Raw genomic sequence first — 14,569 nt, forward strand, 5'->3', positions numbered from 1 at the left:
CCTTATACGTATGAAATATCTTGTCATTATGGTTTTGATTTGCATTTCCCTGATGGTTAATGATGTTAAACATTTTTGAATGTGCTTGTTGGAAAAAGCTTCCTTGCAGGAAGTCTGGTGAGGCTCAGTGGATTGAGCACCGGCCTGGGAACCAAAGTGTTGCGGATTTGATTCCCAGTCAGGGCACATGCCTGGGTTGCTGGCCAGGTCCCCGTGGGGTGCAAGGGGCAAATGATCAGTGTATCTCTTGCACACTGCTGTTTCTGTCCTTCTCTTTCTCCCTCCCTTCCCCTATTTCTAAAAGTAAATATTTAAATCTTTAAAAAAAAAGAATTCAAAAAAAATAGCCCTGGCTCATGTGGCTCAGTGGATTTAGCACGTGTCTGCAAATCAAGGGGTCACCACCGGTTTGGTTCTTGGTGAGGGCACACGCCTGGGTTGTGGGCCAGGTTCCCAGTGTGGGGCACGTGGTGGGGCAACCACACACTGATGTTTCTGTTCCTCTCTTTCTCCTTCCCTTGCCCTCTGTCTAAAAATAAATAAATAAAATCTGAAAAAAAATAAAGTGACTGCAGTTCTTAGGCTTAGCACAGTATTTTCAAGGTCAACTCGTCTTGTTCCAAACAACAGTATTTCGTCTTCTCTCATGGCTGAGTAGTGTTCCATTGTATCGAAGAACACTTGGGTTGTTTCCCTGTCTTGGCCCTGTAATAACGCTTCAACAAACCTAGGAGTGCACATATCTTTGCAAATAGATATTGTCAAAATGTTTGGGTAGGTACCCAGAAGAGGGATTGCTAGATTATACAGTAACTATTCGTAATTTGGAGAAACCTCCATACTATTTTTTTAAAGATTTTATTTATTTATCTTTAAAGGGGAAGGAAAGGAGAGAAGGAGAGAAATATCAATGTAGGATTGCCTCTCATGAGTCCCCTGTTGGGACTGGCCTGAAACCCAGGCATGTGCCCTGACTGGGAATCGAACCGCGATCGTGTGGTTCACAGGCCCGCGCTCAATCCATTGAGCTACACCAGCCAGGGCACCTCCATACTATTTTCCATAGTGGCTGTATGGCTTTACATGCCCACCAGCCTTGAACGAGGGTTCCTTTTTCTCCACAAGCTCTCCAACACTTGTTATTACTAATCTTGTTAATAATGGCCATCTAACAGACGTGAGGTGGTATCTCACTGTGGGTTATTTATTTATTTGAGAAATGCACACACACACACAACGACTTGTTGTTCTACTTCTTTATGGTTTCATTGGTTGATTCTTGTATGTGCCCTGACCCGGGATTGGACCTGCAAGCTTGACTCACTGGGTTGGCATTCTAACAAACTGAGCTGCCGGGGCTCATTGTGATTTTGCTTTGCATTTCCTTAATAGTTAGTGAAGCTGAGCATCATTTCATATACCTGTTGGCCCTACGTATGACTTCTTGGGAGAAGTTCAGGTCCTCTGGCCATTTTTAATTAGATTGTTTGCTGTTTTGGTGTTGAGTTGCATGAGTTCTTTATATATTTTGGACATTAACCCCTCATTGGAGCTGTTGTTTCCAAATACCTTCTCCCATTTGGTTGGTTGCCTCTTTGTTTCCGTGTTCAGACACTGGCAGAAGCAACATGGTTAAAACGTCCATATAGCACCCAAGGCAATATAAATTCAATCCCATCAAATCCCAATGACGTTTTTATTTTTTTAAATTATTTTATTGTATTTTTGATTTTAGAGAGAGGGGAAGGGAGGGAAGAAGAGAGAGAGAGAGAGAGAAACATTAATGTGAGAAACATCTCTGGGCTTAACCTGAAACCCGGCATGTACCCTGACTGGGGATTGAACTGGTGACCTTTACGTTTGCAGGATGATGCCCAACCAGCTGAGCCACACCCACTGGGCCCCAATGACATTTTTATTTTTTTAAATAAATTTTTCATTTATTTATTTATCTTTAGAGGGGAGGGAGAGAGGGAGAGAAACATCAATGTATGGTTGCCTTTCGTGCGTCCCCTGCTGGGAGTTGGCCTGCAGGGAACTGGCCTGCAACCCAGTCATGTGCCCTGACTGGGAATCGAACTGTGATCCTCTGGTTCGCAGGCCTGTGCTCAATCCACTGAGCTACACTAGCCAGGGCCCCAGTGAAATTTTTAAAGGAAATAGAACAAAAAAATCATCAGATTTGTATGGGACCACAAATGACTCTGAATAGCCAAGCCAAAGCAATCCTGAGAATTTTAAGAATGAAGCTGAAGACATCACACTACCCAACTTTAAATTATACTACAGAGCAACAGTAATAAAAAAACAAACGTGGTATTGGCAGAAAATAGACACACAGACCAACGGAACAGAATTGAGAGTCAGAGGTAAAACTGCATGTATATAAGCCAATAATTTTTGACAAGGGAGCCAAAAACACAATGGAGAAAAGAAAGCCTCTTCAATAAATGGTGCTGGGAAAACTGGAAGGCCACATGCAAAAGAATGAAAGTAGACCACAGTTTGTCCCCATGTGCAAAAATTAATTCAAAACGGATTAAAGACGTAAATATAAGATCTGAAACAATAAATTACATAGAACAAAGCCTTAAGTACTAACCTTGTGGACCTTGGTCTTAGAGATTTTATGAATTTGATCCCAAAGACAAGGGAAGTAAAGGCAAAAATAAATGAATGGGACTGTATCAAATTAACAAGCTTCTGCATGGCAAAAGGAACCGCTAGTAAAACGCGTTTCTTTTAAGAGCGGCATCAGTTTGCTTTTAAAGAGTGAATGTTTAAGTAACAGCACAAAGGCCCCAGCCAGCTCGCAGCCCGGAATCCAGGTGCCCACGGCTCAGCAGGGTTCCAGCCGGGATGGCTAATGCATGTAGCGCCATCTTGTGGTAACAGCTTGAATAGAGTTTATAAATCACCTCCTTAGGCAGTTAAGGAAATGATGCCCTTATATTTTAAAAGCATTTGTTTCTTGATTTTAGAGAGGGAGAGAGGAAGGAAGGGAGGGAGAAGGGAGAGAGAGAGACACCAATTTTTGTTCCACATATTTATGCATTCATTGGTTGATTCTTATACGTGCCCTGACGGGATCAAACTGGCAACTTTGGCGTACCAGGCCAAAGGAATGAGGTCCTTCTGTTTTAATTTTTAAAAAAGATTTTATTTATTTACTTTTAGACAGAGGGGAAGGAAGGAGAAAGAAAGGGAGACCAACATCCATGTGGGGTTGCCTCTCATGCCCCCCAAACTGAGGACCTGTCCTGCAACCCAGGCAAGTGCCCTGACTGGGAATTGAACTGGTAACCCTTTGGTTCGCAGGCCCATGCTCAATCCACTGGGCCTCACTAGCCAGGCCTGAAGTCCTCCTGGATGATCTAAAAAAGAGATGATATTCATATAATTTCCATTTTTCTTAGTAATGTGAGAAACTCTGTTTCAAGTATTTTGCTGTTTCAAATCCACATACTTTAACTTAGTATAAAATGAGACTTCGCTGTATCTCGAATCTGGATCTACACTGGTTAAGTCCAGTGTTGTGGGTCAGTGTGGACTGGACTGAGACACCTTTGGGAATGGATCCAGGTGGCAAAATGTTCTGGCTGTGTGACATTTGCCCTCTCCAGGCCTGTGTTTATTTCCGCACAATAGGCTTCACAGAGACTTCTACCTGCAGGAACGTTTAACGGGGTCATGCACAGTTCCTAGCACTGGGCCTGGTGCGTGGGAGTTCTTCAACAAAGGTTAAGAGATTAGCACTGTTTGTCCAACTTTTGGTAAATAGGCAAGTTCAGACCTGAAGTAAAAATCACCCCAGTACCGGACTTTAACCTTCCAAACCAGAACCACAGTCAGTCAACAAATATTTCTTAAAAAAAAACAAAAAAAAGATATTTATTTATTTATTTATTTTTAGAGAGAGTGGAAGGGAAGGAGAAAGAGAGGGAGAGAAACATCAATGTGTGGTCACCTCCTACATGCCTCCTACTAGGGACCTGGCCTGCAACCCAGGCGTGTGCCCTGACTGGGAATCAAACCAGCGACCCTTTGGTTCACAGGCCCGCGCTCAATCCACTGAGCCACACCACCCAGGGTTCAACAAATATTTCTTGACCCCAAGTACCAACTATGCACTGGGCATTGTTCTGGGAGCTAGGAAGACAGTGGTGTCCAAGACAAGGTTTTTGCCCTCCTGGGCAAATTTATATTCTGGTTTGGGGGAAGACAATTACAAAATAAATTTAAAAATTCTCTAGTGTTAAGTGCTAGGTAGGGAATTCAAAAAGTCTAAAGAGATAGTGACAGCCTGTCTGTTTTGGATTTAGGGTGGCCACGCAAAATCCCTCCAAAGAGTTGAGATTTGCAGTGAGTTCTGAAAGACAAGAAGGAGCCAGTCGTGCAAAAAATCAGAATCAGGGGTGAACAGTCCTGGCAAAAGCCCTAAGGTAAGAATAAGCTTGTCTTTTGGTGGGGGGTGGGGGTAGAGGAGAGGCTGGTATGCTAGAACACAGTGACACAGTGGCACACGGGGCAGCTCGTGCAGGGCCCTGAAGGCCATGGTGAAGCCTGTAGCTCTTATTCCACATGGGATGGGAAGCCCTCTATGTGTTTGAGCAGATCAGTATAGTGTTCAATGGTTTCTTTACACATTATATGTTAGTGATTATACTATTACAGTTGTCCCAATTTTCCCCCTTTGCCCCCCTCCACCCAGCCCTCCCCACTCCCTCAGACAATCCCCCCACCACTGTTCATGTCCAGGGGTCATGCATAGGTTCTTTGGCTACTCCATTTCCCACACTGTACTTTACATCGCCATGGCTACTCTGTAACTTCCTATTTGTACTTCTTAATCCCCTCCACTCTTCACCTCTTCTTCCCCCACACCCCTCCCATCTGGCAGCCGTCAGGTGTTCCATCTTAAGGACCATAGAAAAAGTCTCATTCTAAAGTCTGCCCCAAAGTGCATTAGCTCAGCACAACATGTTTTCGAAATCTCCCATGTGTTAAAAAATTGAATGTGCGTGGTGTCTTCTACTACAATTTTTGAAAGAGAAACACAGTTCATAAAAGGAAAATTGGAACCAACATTTACAGAATCCCTGAGGCTCATCTGTACTTCTGCCAAACACTTAAAATGACTCTGAAAGGATATTCCTAACACAGTAGCCTCTAGGGTGGGGCTTTGTCAACTTCTGGCTGGGGAGTCAAAGATATTTCAACACTTCTGTATAACGTGGGAAATGCTTTTAAACAAAAACTCCTTCTTAACGATGCCAGACTTCTTTGAGAATCTGATAGCTGCGATGGACTTTCTCCCCGAAACAGCTCTGTGTAGGATAAAGAAAGAAGGAATTCTCACTCCTTCTGCTTTCATCTCCCAATCGCCCCTGGGAAAGAGAGAGAGAGAGAGAGAGAGAGGCTCCACCTCTCATGGCCACCTCCACCACTGCCAGGGGTGGCCCCCAGCCCTCCTGGCGATGAGTGGAAGCCTCTCCACTCAGGGATCTTAAGAGCTGGTCTGTGAGGCTTGTCTGATCCCACCCGGAGCCCAATCTCCACAAGGAGGGTTGAAATGGACTCCGTGGGCTGATGTCTGCTCCCTGGGGACAGAAAGGGGCTTTGAGGAGATGTCCTTTCCATCCCTCAGGGCAGGATCCTTAAATCATTTTTTCTGAATCAAGAGACCTTTGAGCAGACACCAGATGAGAAGTTACCAGCCCTCCCCCTCAGAAAAACTCATGGACAGCCTATATTGATAGTTATGGGAGGGGGGTTCACAGAACAGATGAGAGGGTAGAGAACAATTTGGTGTTTTAGGGAGTTTTCTCCTCAATCACCCTTGACGTGGAAATTGAAAAACTGAGGCCTAGAATGATAGGTAAGTGTTTTACCGAAGAAACACTGGGGACAAAGGTAGGGCCTGTACTTTCCATTGTTCTGCATAATATCGATCTAGGTGCAAAGCACAGGTGCTTGTATCAGACTGCCAGGGTTCAAATCCCACCTGCACTCCTAACTTGCCCTGGGACCGGTGCTGCTGCACGAACCTCCGAGATGATGTCGACAGCTACAGGACTGTGTTAAGAACAGAACCTGGCTCATAACAATGGCTAAATAAATTTTATTGATACTTTGCCACAAGGAAAGGTAGGCACTGAGGTGTGAAATTATTTTGACAAGAACATAGGAAAGGCACGATTATAACTAGGGCCTGTGCATCTCCCAAGTCGGCGAATGCCGTTCACCCCTACACGAATGTTGTTCAAACTGCAAGGCCTGACCCACTTGTGGTTCAGAAAATCAGTTCCACGGGGTCTCATATGGCACTGAAAACAAAATTAAATATCAGAGTGCATCACACATAAAGGTAAGCAGTATTCGGTGACTTTTGTTTCATGATACTATAAGTGTACATACATACGTGCTAGGCCTTCAAGTAATTTGGAAGTGATGACCTTGGCCGACGAGGACTCCAAGGAGTTTACACACAAGCACACTGGAGGGCTCAGTGAGATAAAACCCCTGTGCCCTAGGAGGGGCCGGGATCTGAGTTGTCCAGGGAGACTCTGAGGTAGGGGAATGGGCTGTGAGCTGCTCGGCATGCAGAGGAAGAAGAGGGTAGGCCACAGAGTCTAGACTGGAGCAGAAGGGCTAAATCTTGAAAGAAAAATTCCCCACAAGCCCACTCAGTGCCAGGCCCTTTGCTAAGTACACAGTGACGACTGTGACTGCCTTGGTCTTTTCCCTCTTGGGGCTCTCTGTGTCGTGGACAGAGTCCTGTCAAAGACTCTCCAGTGGTCAGGGCTGTAGTGATGGAAGCATTGTTCAGAGTTATCAACACTGTGAAGGGGCAGGACCATGAATCAGGAATACAGAGCAGCGAGTTCCAAGCTGGAAACCCATAGCTAAGGGATGGTTCTAGTGTTATGTTTACCTAAGGTCCATCCCCGCGCAGGACTTGACCGAAACACTCTCACAGACTTAGGTGAACTCAGGATAATCAATGCTTACTGGCCAAGCTGTGCGGCATACTGAAACCCAAATTCATAAGCTAACATGTTCCACCCAACCTATGCGAGAGACGGGACTGGGAACCAAATGTCTCACAGCTAGGTAGTACACTAGCATAAATAGGCCAGAATGTGTACAAAACTCTTTTCTTGCGGGGTCATTTTAAGGTCTTTGTCGGCCCATAAAAAGTTATATCCCATATTTAATTGCATATATGATGAGCAGATAATATTTTTGAGTCACAGAATGTCTAATTGATATAAATTGTTCTGTTTATATAAAATAGTCTACTAGCCCATTTACGCATGTTGTTTCGGCAGATGTGGATACTGAAGCACACACACGAAAAAACAGTGGAGCCTTTTACCCATCACTAGTAAGAAAATGCAAAGCTGGGTTTCACAGCCTGAGCTCAATCTGAGCTCAACCGTGAGCGACATACTGAAAAGGAAACCCCTCCTAACCTCAGGTCCAGGGCCCTTTAAGAGCCTCGGAACCGGGAGGAAAATCGAGAGCCGAGTAAAACGAGATCAAAGCCTATGCAAATAAGGAACAGGGGCTGTCGGGAAACACCACCGCTGCCAGCCTCTAGGGAAAGCGGGCGTCGGTCAGAGTCCTACTGCGCCTGCTCACTCCTCTCCGTTCTTTTCTTTCGGCGCCTGCGCGATCCCCATCACTAACCCACGCCGGCCCAAACTTGCCTACTGTACGGAGGCGTTCTGCTTTAAGTCCACTGCCTCCTTTTGTTGCGCTTGCGCTCTATCGCTCTCCGAGTCTAGCTCCCGCTTCACGTCAGTTCCTGTTGTTGCGGGAGAAGGCGGTATTTCCGGCCAGTGGGTGGGACGGGGCGGTAAGCGGGGGCTGGGGGAGGGGGCGGGGGGGCCGCGCCGCGCGAGCCGTTGGGCCTGGCTCGGAGAAGGCGTTGCCGCTGCCGCCGCCGCCACTGCCGCCAGGAAACAGAGCAGCAGGATCAAGCGCAGCGTGGTGATGGGCGGGAGTAGAGCCCCGCCGGAGAGGCTGGGCGGCTGCCGGTGACAGGTGAGCGCGCCAGTGCGTGTCCCCGAACGCCCTCCCGCCCCCGCGGTGGTCGCGTCGGGACCCCCAGCGGTGCCGCGCTGGGCCGTACCACCAGTGCCTGCCGGGCGGGGACCGCGGCCCTCGAGTCCCCCCCTTCCGGGAATGAGTTGGGGTGACTGCGCGGGGGCGGGGGCTCTAGCCTCGAGGGGCCGGGGGCGGGGGCGGCGGATTGCACCACTGAAGCGGTGGGGGGGCGCGTACCAAAGTGCGAAGACCGAACCATTGTGGAGTTGGGGCACGCACCCTAGCATGTGCGGGCTTGGGGCTGAACTCGTGGGCTGTGAACTGAGAGCATGCCTGGTGGGCGAGCGCTAAGTCACTGAGGGGGCGCGCCTTACGAAATGTAGGAGGCTGTACCTACTCGGGGCTGTGGGAGCAGGTTCTATAACTCGTTGAGAGAGGTGGAGGTTTTGGGGGAGGGATCTGTTCACCAAGTGTGGTCCGGGTAGCGCCGTCTGGGTTATACCACTGAGGCGTTGGGGGGGAGCCATCCCGAGAAAGTAGAGAGCGCTACATCAAAGTAGTAGGGCTGTGATGTTTATAATATTTGAGAGACAGGGCAGGCCGAAGACGACGTTCACGGGAGTGTTTTGGGAGGGCTCTAATGCTAGTGATCAGGAGGGGTTTCGGCCTCCTGTGTTTGGTGGGTGGAGCTTGGGGTTTACACTGAGTTGGAGGAGGATCGTCCTTTATTGAACTTAATAACTTTGGGGGAGGAGACTGTGTGGACCCTGGACTGCTGTCTACCCCACAATTTCCTATTGTTACACTCTGTTTTAAGGTGTGTGGGACAGACACCTCTGTGGCACGTTCTTTCCGTAGGGTGTGGGGAAATGTCTTAAGAGCTGCTGTTTGAAGTTTTCTGAGCTTTTGACTACATTTAGGGAGAAGAGGTAGTGAGCTTGGATTTAGGGAGCTGTGCTCACGAACCCGCTTAAGACTGGAGGAAGGAGTGTTTGGTGGGACACCTCTTCCAGGGCAAAGTGGCTGGAGACATCTTGATCCTTAGGATTTTTAGGTCCCCCTTCCTCTGATTTGGGGGCCGATTGAGCTCAGCCAGAGGTCTGTACTGGAATAATTAGGTCCTCCATGAACTGCCATTCAGCTTTGTCCCTTTTTCTCATCTCAGACAAGCATGGGGAGTCCAGTCAGGGCCTGACCTCAGTTGAGGGTAGGTGTGAAGGAGTCAGGCACCATGCTCTGCAGGCCCCTCCGTTTTCCTTGAGGCTGACTGTGTCTCCCTGGTTAGCTATCCAGGTGCCCATCATGTTTGCACTCCCCACCAGGGAATAACAGTTGGCTTCATCATTGGGTGGCAGTGGGTGGCAGGCAATGAGGCTAAACACTGTTTTCCCAGCTGTTCCCCATTGCATAGGCCAAGGGGACCTAGTCCAGCCTGATCCAGGGAGGGAGACTGCCCTTCTGAGGGCCTGGGACAGCCAGATTCCTCACAGATCTGTTTCTCACTCTGCCTGCTAGGTGGGTGCTTGGAGCAGCCCGCTGCAGATGGGAGGCCACTGCCCCTGCTCTCTAGGCCAGCTTGTGACCTTGGCTTGACTGGTAACCTTTGCCTCCAGGTCTGGAGTTCCTGAAGGGCAGGGCGAAGTCCAGCCGGGATGAGGATGGTTACGTCTGGTCCATGGCATCAGCTTCCAAGCTGACTGGCTTCCGTGGGTTGTGGTGCTTAGAGAGAATGGTCCCTGAGGAGAATGGTCTCTTCCAGGAGGCCTTGGTGGCTCTGTAGAATTTTTCTCTGCTAGGGGTTTGTTGCTCTGGTTTCCTCCTGCTAGTTTTAGAGGGTTTGCCGGATGGGGTTAAAAGCAGCAATAAAAACAATAACCGTGAGGTTGATGATTGACATTTATTGAATGCGTTCCATGTGCCTCACACTGTTCAGAATGTCTCACATGGACCAACTTGCTGAATACTCACATCTTAGAACTGTAAGTACTGGTGCTATGCTCTGTTTTAGAAGGGGAAACTGAGGCACAAAGAGGAAAATCATTCCAGAGCTAGTGAACAGTGTTTACTAAACATTCGCCATATGTCAGGAATGTGACAGGCCTTTTACACACATCTCATTTAAATCTCAAAATACCCCTATGGGTTGGGTATTGGTTGTGCCCATTTTATGGACCCCTAGGAGGTAAGGAGAAGTGTGCTACCCGTTTTACAGGTGAGGATACTGGGAAACTGAGACACTTGCTGTGAATGAAATAATTTGCCCCAGGTCTCACAGCCAGAAGTGGTAGAGCTGGGATGCAAACCGCTGGCCCCATTTGCCCTCAGAATGAACCTCTTGTCAACAAGTAACTGGAACCGTGGTTTATTTGCACCCAGAGGTGGATATGGTGTTTCTATCATTTTGCAGGGTCAGAAATTGAGGCTTAGAGGTGGCCTTACCTTACCTAGGTCTGTCAGACCTCCGGGGACAAGCCGGGGTTTGGAGGTGTATCTGCTTGTCCCTGGTGTCATGTACTCCTAGCTCACTGGCGGCTTCCAAGCTGGAGTGGATCTCTGTCACCTGAAAACCCCTGCCTTGGGCCCTACCAGCTGCACCCATGGTCATTTCTTTCTCCTTGTCCATCCGCAGGGCCTAGGGCAGCTGTGAGCACCTTTGTAGGCAGCCGGTCCAGCAGTCCTGGCTCACTGGTGGAACTAGGTCTGTCTTCAGAGTTGAGCCAGAGCATCCTTTAATCCAGGGCACAGTGTGTGCTGGGGCTGGGAGAAGACAGTAAAAGCAATATGCAGGGGTGACACAGGGTGCCTGTGTTAGAGGTCTCTACAGAAGGACGGTGTAGTGGGCAGGTGTGCATGTTCTGGTGCTTTCACATTCTGGCTATGTGACAGTGAGCCGCAGGGTTAATTTCTGTGCAGTGGGCTCAGAATGGTACCCATCTCTGGCTGCTGTGAGGGTTAAATGAGCTAATTCGCGAGAAGCTCCTTAAAGAGCATCTGGCACTGCGTAAATGCTTAGTCAGCAGTCCTGAGGGCATCAGCACCCCACCCTCAGCCCTCTGCAGCATCCCACTGTCCAGCCTCCCAGCCCTGCCCCACCAGGATTCAGGAATCTGGTGTCCTGGTCTCTGACCTCTGTAAAGAGCTTCACTGTGTGATTCAGAACACTGGATTCAAATCCAGCCCTTTTACTCAGTGGTCTGTGTGACCTTTAGCAGGTTCTTCAACCTTCTGGGCCCTTCTCATCATCCGAGTTATGGACTGCTGCTGATTCTCCCCGGATAGGTTGTGAAGGTTAAATGGCTTAGTTTGTGGAAAGCATTTATAACTGGGAAGTTCTAACAGTAAGCCTACAGTAAACATCCTGCTCTCAGGATGTATTTAACAAGAGTACCTGACACACGGTGAGTCCTAGGATAGCTTAGCAACTGCAATTGTTATTTTTGCTAGGATTTTGAAGGTGCTTTTCAAGTTACACAGCCTTGTCAGATAACACCAGGAGGAGGACATGGCCAAAATTAGCATCTCTGGTTTCTAGATGAGGGTTGGGAGTGGGAGGGACATATAATCAAATAAAAACTGGAAAACGCAGTGCCCAGGGCCCATCTTTCTTCCACACAGTTGCTGCCTTGAGCCCTTTTGAGTCTGAATTCCAGCTCCTCTGTAGATGTTGGTCTCTGCTAAACTCTCTTCTTCCCTGTATGTGTGTTTTTTTTTTTTTTTTTTACAGATTTTATTTATTTATTATTGGGAAAGAGAGGGAGAGAAACATCAGTGTGTGGTTACCTCTCACATGGCTCCCACTGGGGACCTGGCCTGCAACCCAGGCATGTGCCCTGACTGGGAATCGAACTGGAGACCCTTTGGTTCACAGCCCGAGCTCAGTCCACTGAGCTACACCAGCCAGGGCCCCCTGTATGCATTTTTACTGAATCTCCATCACAGCCCCCAGCATTGGTGGGAGTGGCCCTTTTGAAGGCTGCAAGGCAGAAGGCTGGGCAGGGAGAGTTGGAGAAGTGCGTGTAGATTTGGGTCAGGCTTCATAGAGCCCGGGGGGCCTGGTGGAGAAGTGTGGATCTGATCCTGAAGGCATTGTACAGCTGAGGAAAAGTTTCCATTCTTCTACCATTCATTGAGCTCCTGCTGCATGGCTGGCATTGCTCCAGCTCTTTGGGACTCGGGGGTGTACTTGACAAAGGCCTTACCCCTGTGGAGCCAGGGGAGACAAACCCGAAACCTGCTAAATAAGTAAGGGGCAGGTTAGAGGGGCTAGGCAGTGAATTAGAATCAGATGTGACTGGTGCTTCTTTAGATGAGCTGTCAGGAAGGCCTCTGCGATGGATAAGGAGACAGGAGAGGGAGAGCCTTGGGGTGGGGGAGAGAACCACAGCACAGGAGGCCGAGTGAGGCCGAGTTTGGTGAGGTGCAGGGCCAGGGTGAGTGAAGGACAGAGGAGGGGCTGGGTTACTCAGAGCCTTGCAGCCCCCTCCGAGGAGCAGCTTGGACAGACTTAGACTTTCAGCAGATGCCTTTTGCCATAAGAGGTTCTCAGGCCTCTGCTTGGGGTGGGGGTAGGTTTAGAGCCAGTCAGGGAGTTTCACATGCGTCCCACTTCCCCCTTGAGTAGAATCACTGCCTTAGAAATGCTGCAGGCCCGATGGTTGCCTCCCTCGGCTGTGGTTTTCACACCGTGTTCCCCAGGGCCGGTGGCTGTTCCCCTTAGGGACAGCTCAATGGGTTGCTTTGCTGCCCACCCCTCCCCAACCCAAATGGTTGGGCTAATGTCAAGTAACAGTGCAAAATAATAGGAATACCTGGTAAAAGCCATACTTGCTGATTCTGCCTTCCATTCCACTTGTGCCCGAGGGCCAGCACAGTTCCTGGCACTGCTCTAGACCTTGGAAGACCAAGCCTTGTGGGCCTGCCTTCTGCTGGAGACAGGAGCCCAGCAAACAAATCTGTGATAGGACGTCAAGTCACCATCAGTGTTATGAAAGCAACAAGAATGGGGGTCAGGGGGAAGAGAGTGTGACGTGTTAGTGTGTTTTATTTATTTTTTCATTTTTATTATTATTTTTTTGGTATTAGTATGTTTTAGCTGGGCTGATCAGGGGGCTTCCTGGAGGAGGTGACACATAGGTTGGGACTGGTGTGTGGTGAAGCAGCCATGGGAGAACTTGGATGAAAACCCTTCAGACTGAAGTGGAATCAGCTCTGAGTCCTACCTCACAGCGATGAGAACTGAGGCCTGGAGAGTCTGGGTAACTGTGCCGGGTCCCCCGGCCTGGCAGTGTTGGGGGCAAGCTCTCAGTTTGGGCAGCATGGCTCCATGGTTGCGGAGTGCCTTCCGTAGCCCAGCACAGGGCTAAGCCTCAGTAACTGTGGCTTCTCGTTCCACAGCTGAGCCTCAAACTTAGCTAAGCTGTAGAACGGTGAGCAGGAACCTGACTGCTGATTTTCCCAGACTCATTCAGGAATGTCTTCCTGGAAGGAGTGGAGCCCCTCAGAGCACAGTCTTGGGGTCTTCAGAATTCCCTTGAATTAGGAGGGCGGAAAAGAGTGTCCTTTGCACTTGATCTCCAACCCTCTGGGGGGCCCAGGGACACCCCTCCCTGGGCCTCTCTGACTTCCCAAGTGGAAGGCTCTCAACCACCAGGCCTCCGAGGCTGCACGGTGGGGTGGTTCCGTGGCAGGCTCTTCTGGACAACCAGCCAAGCAGTGAGAGGCCCAGCTTGGGGAGACAGCCCTGGGAGCAGGACCAGAAGGGAGGGAGTGAGGGAGCGGGCGTGGGAGGGGCAGCAGGGTGGGATCTCAGCCTGGCCCCCTTGGGGGCAGGACCCACTGCCAACTCGGCACCCACAGCAAGACCCGCTGTGCTGGGTTTGTGGAGCAGGGGACAGCAAGCAGGGGCTGGCCGAGGGGAGACTACGTGTCAGAGGTCTCTGCAGGAATTTCCTTGAGCCCAGCTGTCCTGCCCAGGAAGCTCGTCCGCAGATGTTCCTAAGGGTGAGGCCAGAAATCCAAGCGTGTCTTGGTTCGCCACCTTCTGGGCCCTTCCCCACGGACTGGGGTGGCTGATAATCCCTCACCCCCCTCCCCGAGCCCTGCCAGCCTGGTTTCAAGTCATCTTCAGCTGGTGGGTTATTTCAAAGTGGCCCGAGCTGGGGGCAGCCGGCCTGGTTGTAAACCCTGCTCCTGGCTCTCCCCTTGGTTGCTGGGAAACTGGGGACCTTATTTCATCTCTCTGAGATGTATTTTTGCTCAGCTGAAACCGGACCATCCCTGCCGGGACTGTAGGGAGGAATCAGGGAGCTAACGTGTTAAAAAGTGCTTGTCCCGGGCTGCCTGGGAAGGTGCCTGATGGGTCCAACCAAGCTGCTGCTTCTGCTGTTGGAGATTGTCAGGCTGGGCACCTGAGCGCAGAGAAGGGGCTCTGGGTGCAGCCAGCCTGGGCTTGCTGGTTGGCAGAGTAGGTTTGTGTTTAAAGCCTTGGGAGGGAATGGCAGGCCCGCTAGCCGAGGTT

The 14,569-nt window shown here is 49.7% G+C and overlaps 1 protein-coding gene across 1 annotated transcript in view; it reads left to right on the forward strand.

Moving 5' to 3' along the window:
• The first annotated feature begins 7,871 nt into the window (after positions 1 to 7,871).
• The window catches only part of AKT2 (AKT serine/threonine kinase 2), a 51,001-nt gene continuing 44,303 nt past the window's right edge, over positions 7,872 to 14,569 (forward strand). Inside the window, exon 1 of the mRNA XM_037047465.1 lies at positions 7,872 to 8,049. The gene's annotated coding sequence lies outside the window, so the exon portion shown is untranslated. The remainder of the gene's footprint in view (positions 8,050 to 14,569) is intronic.

This window comes from Sturnira hondurensis, unplaced genomic scaffold (genome assembly GCF_014824575.4).
Source record: "Sturnira hondurensis isolate 20B ecotype Veracruz unplaced genomic scaffold, ASM1482457v3 Scaffold0005791, whole genome shotgun sequence".
NCBI lineage: Eukaryota > Metazoa > Chordata > Mammalia > Chiroptera > Phyllostomidae > Sturnira > Sturnira hondurensis.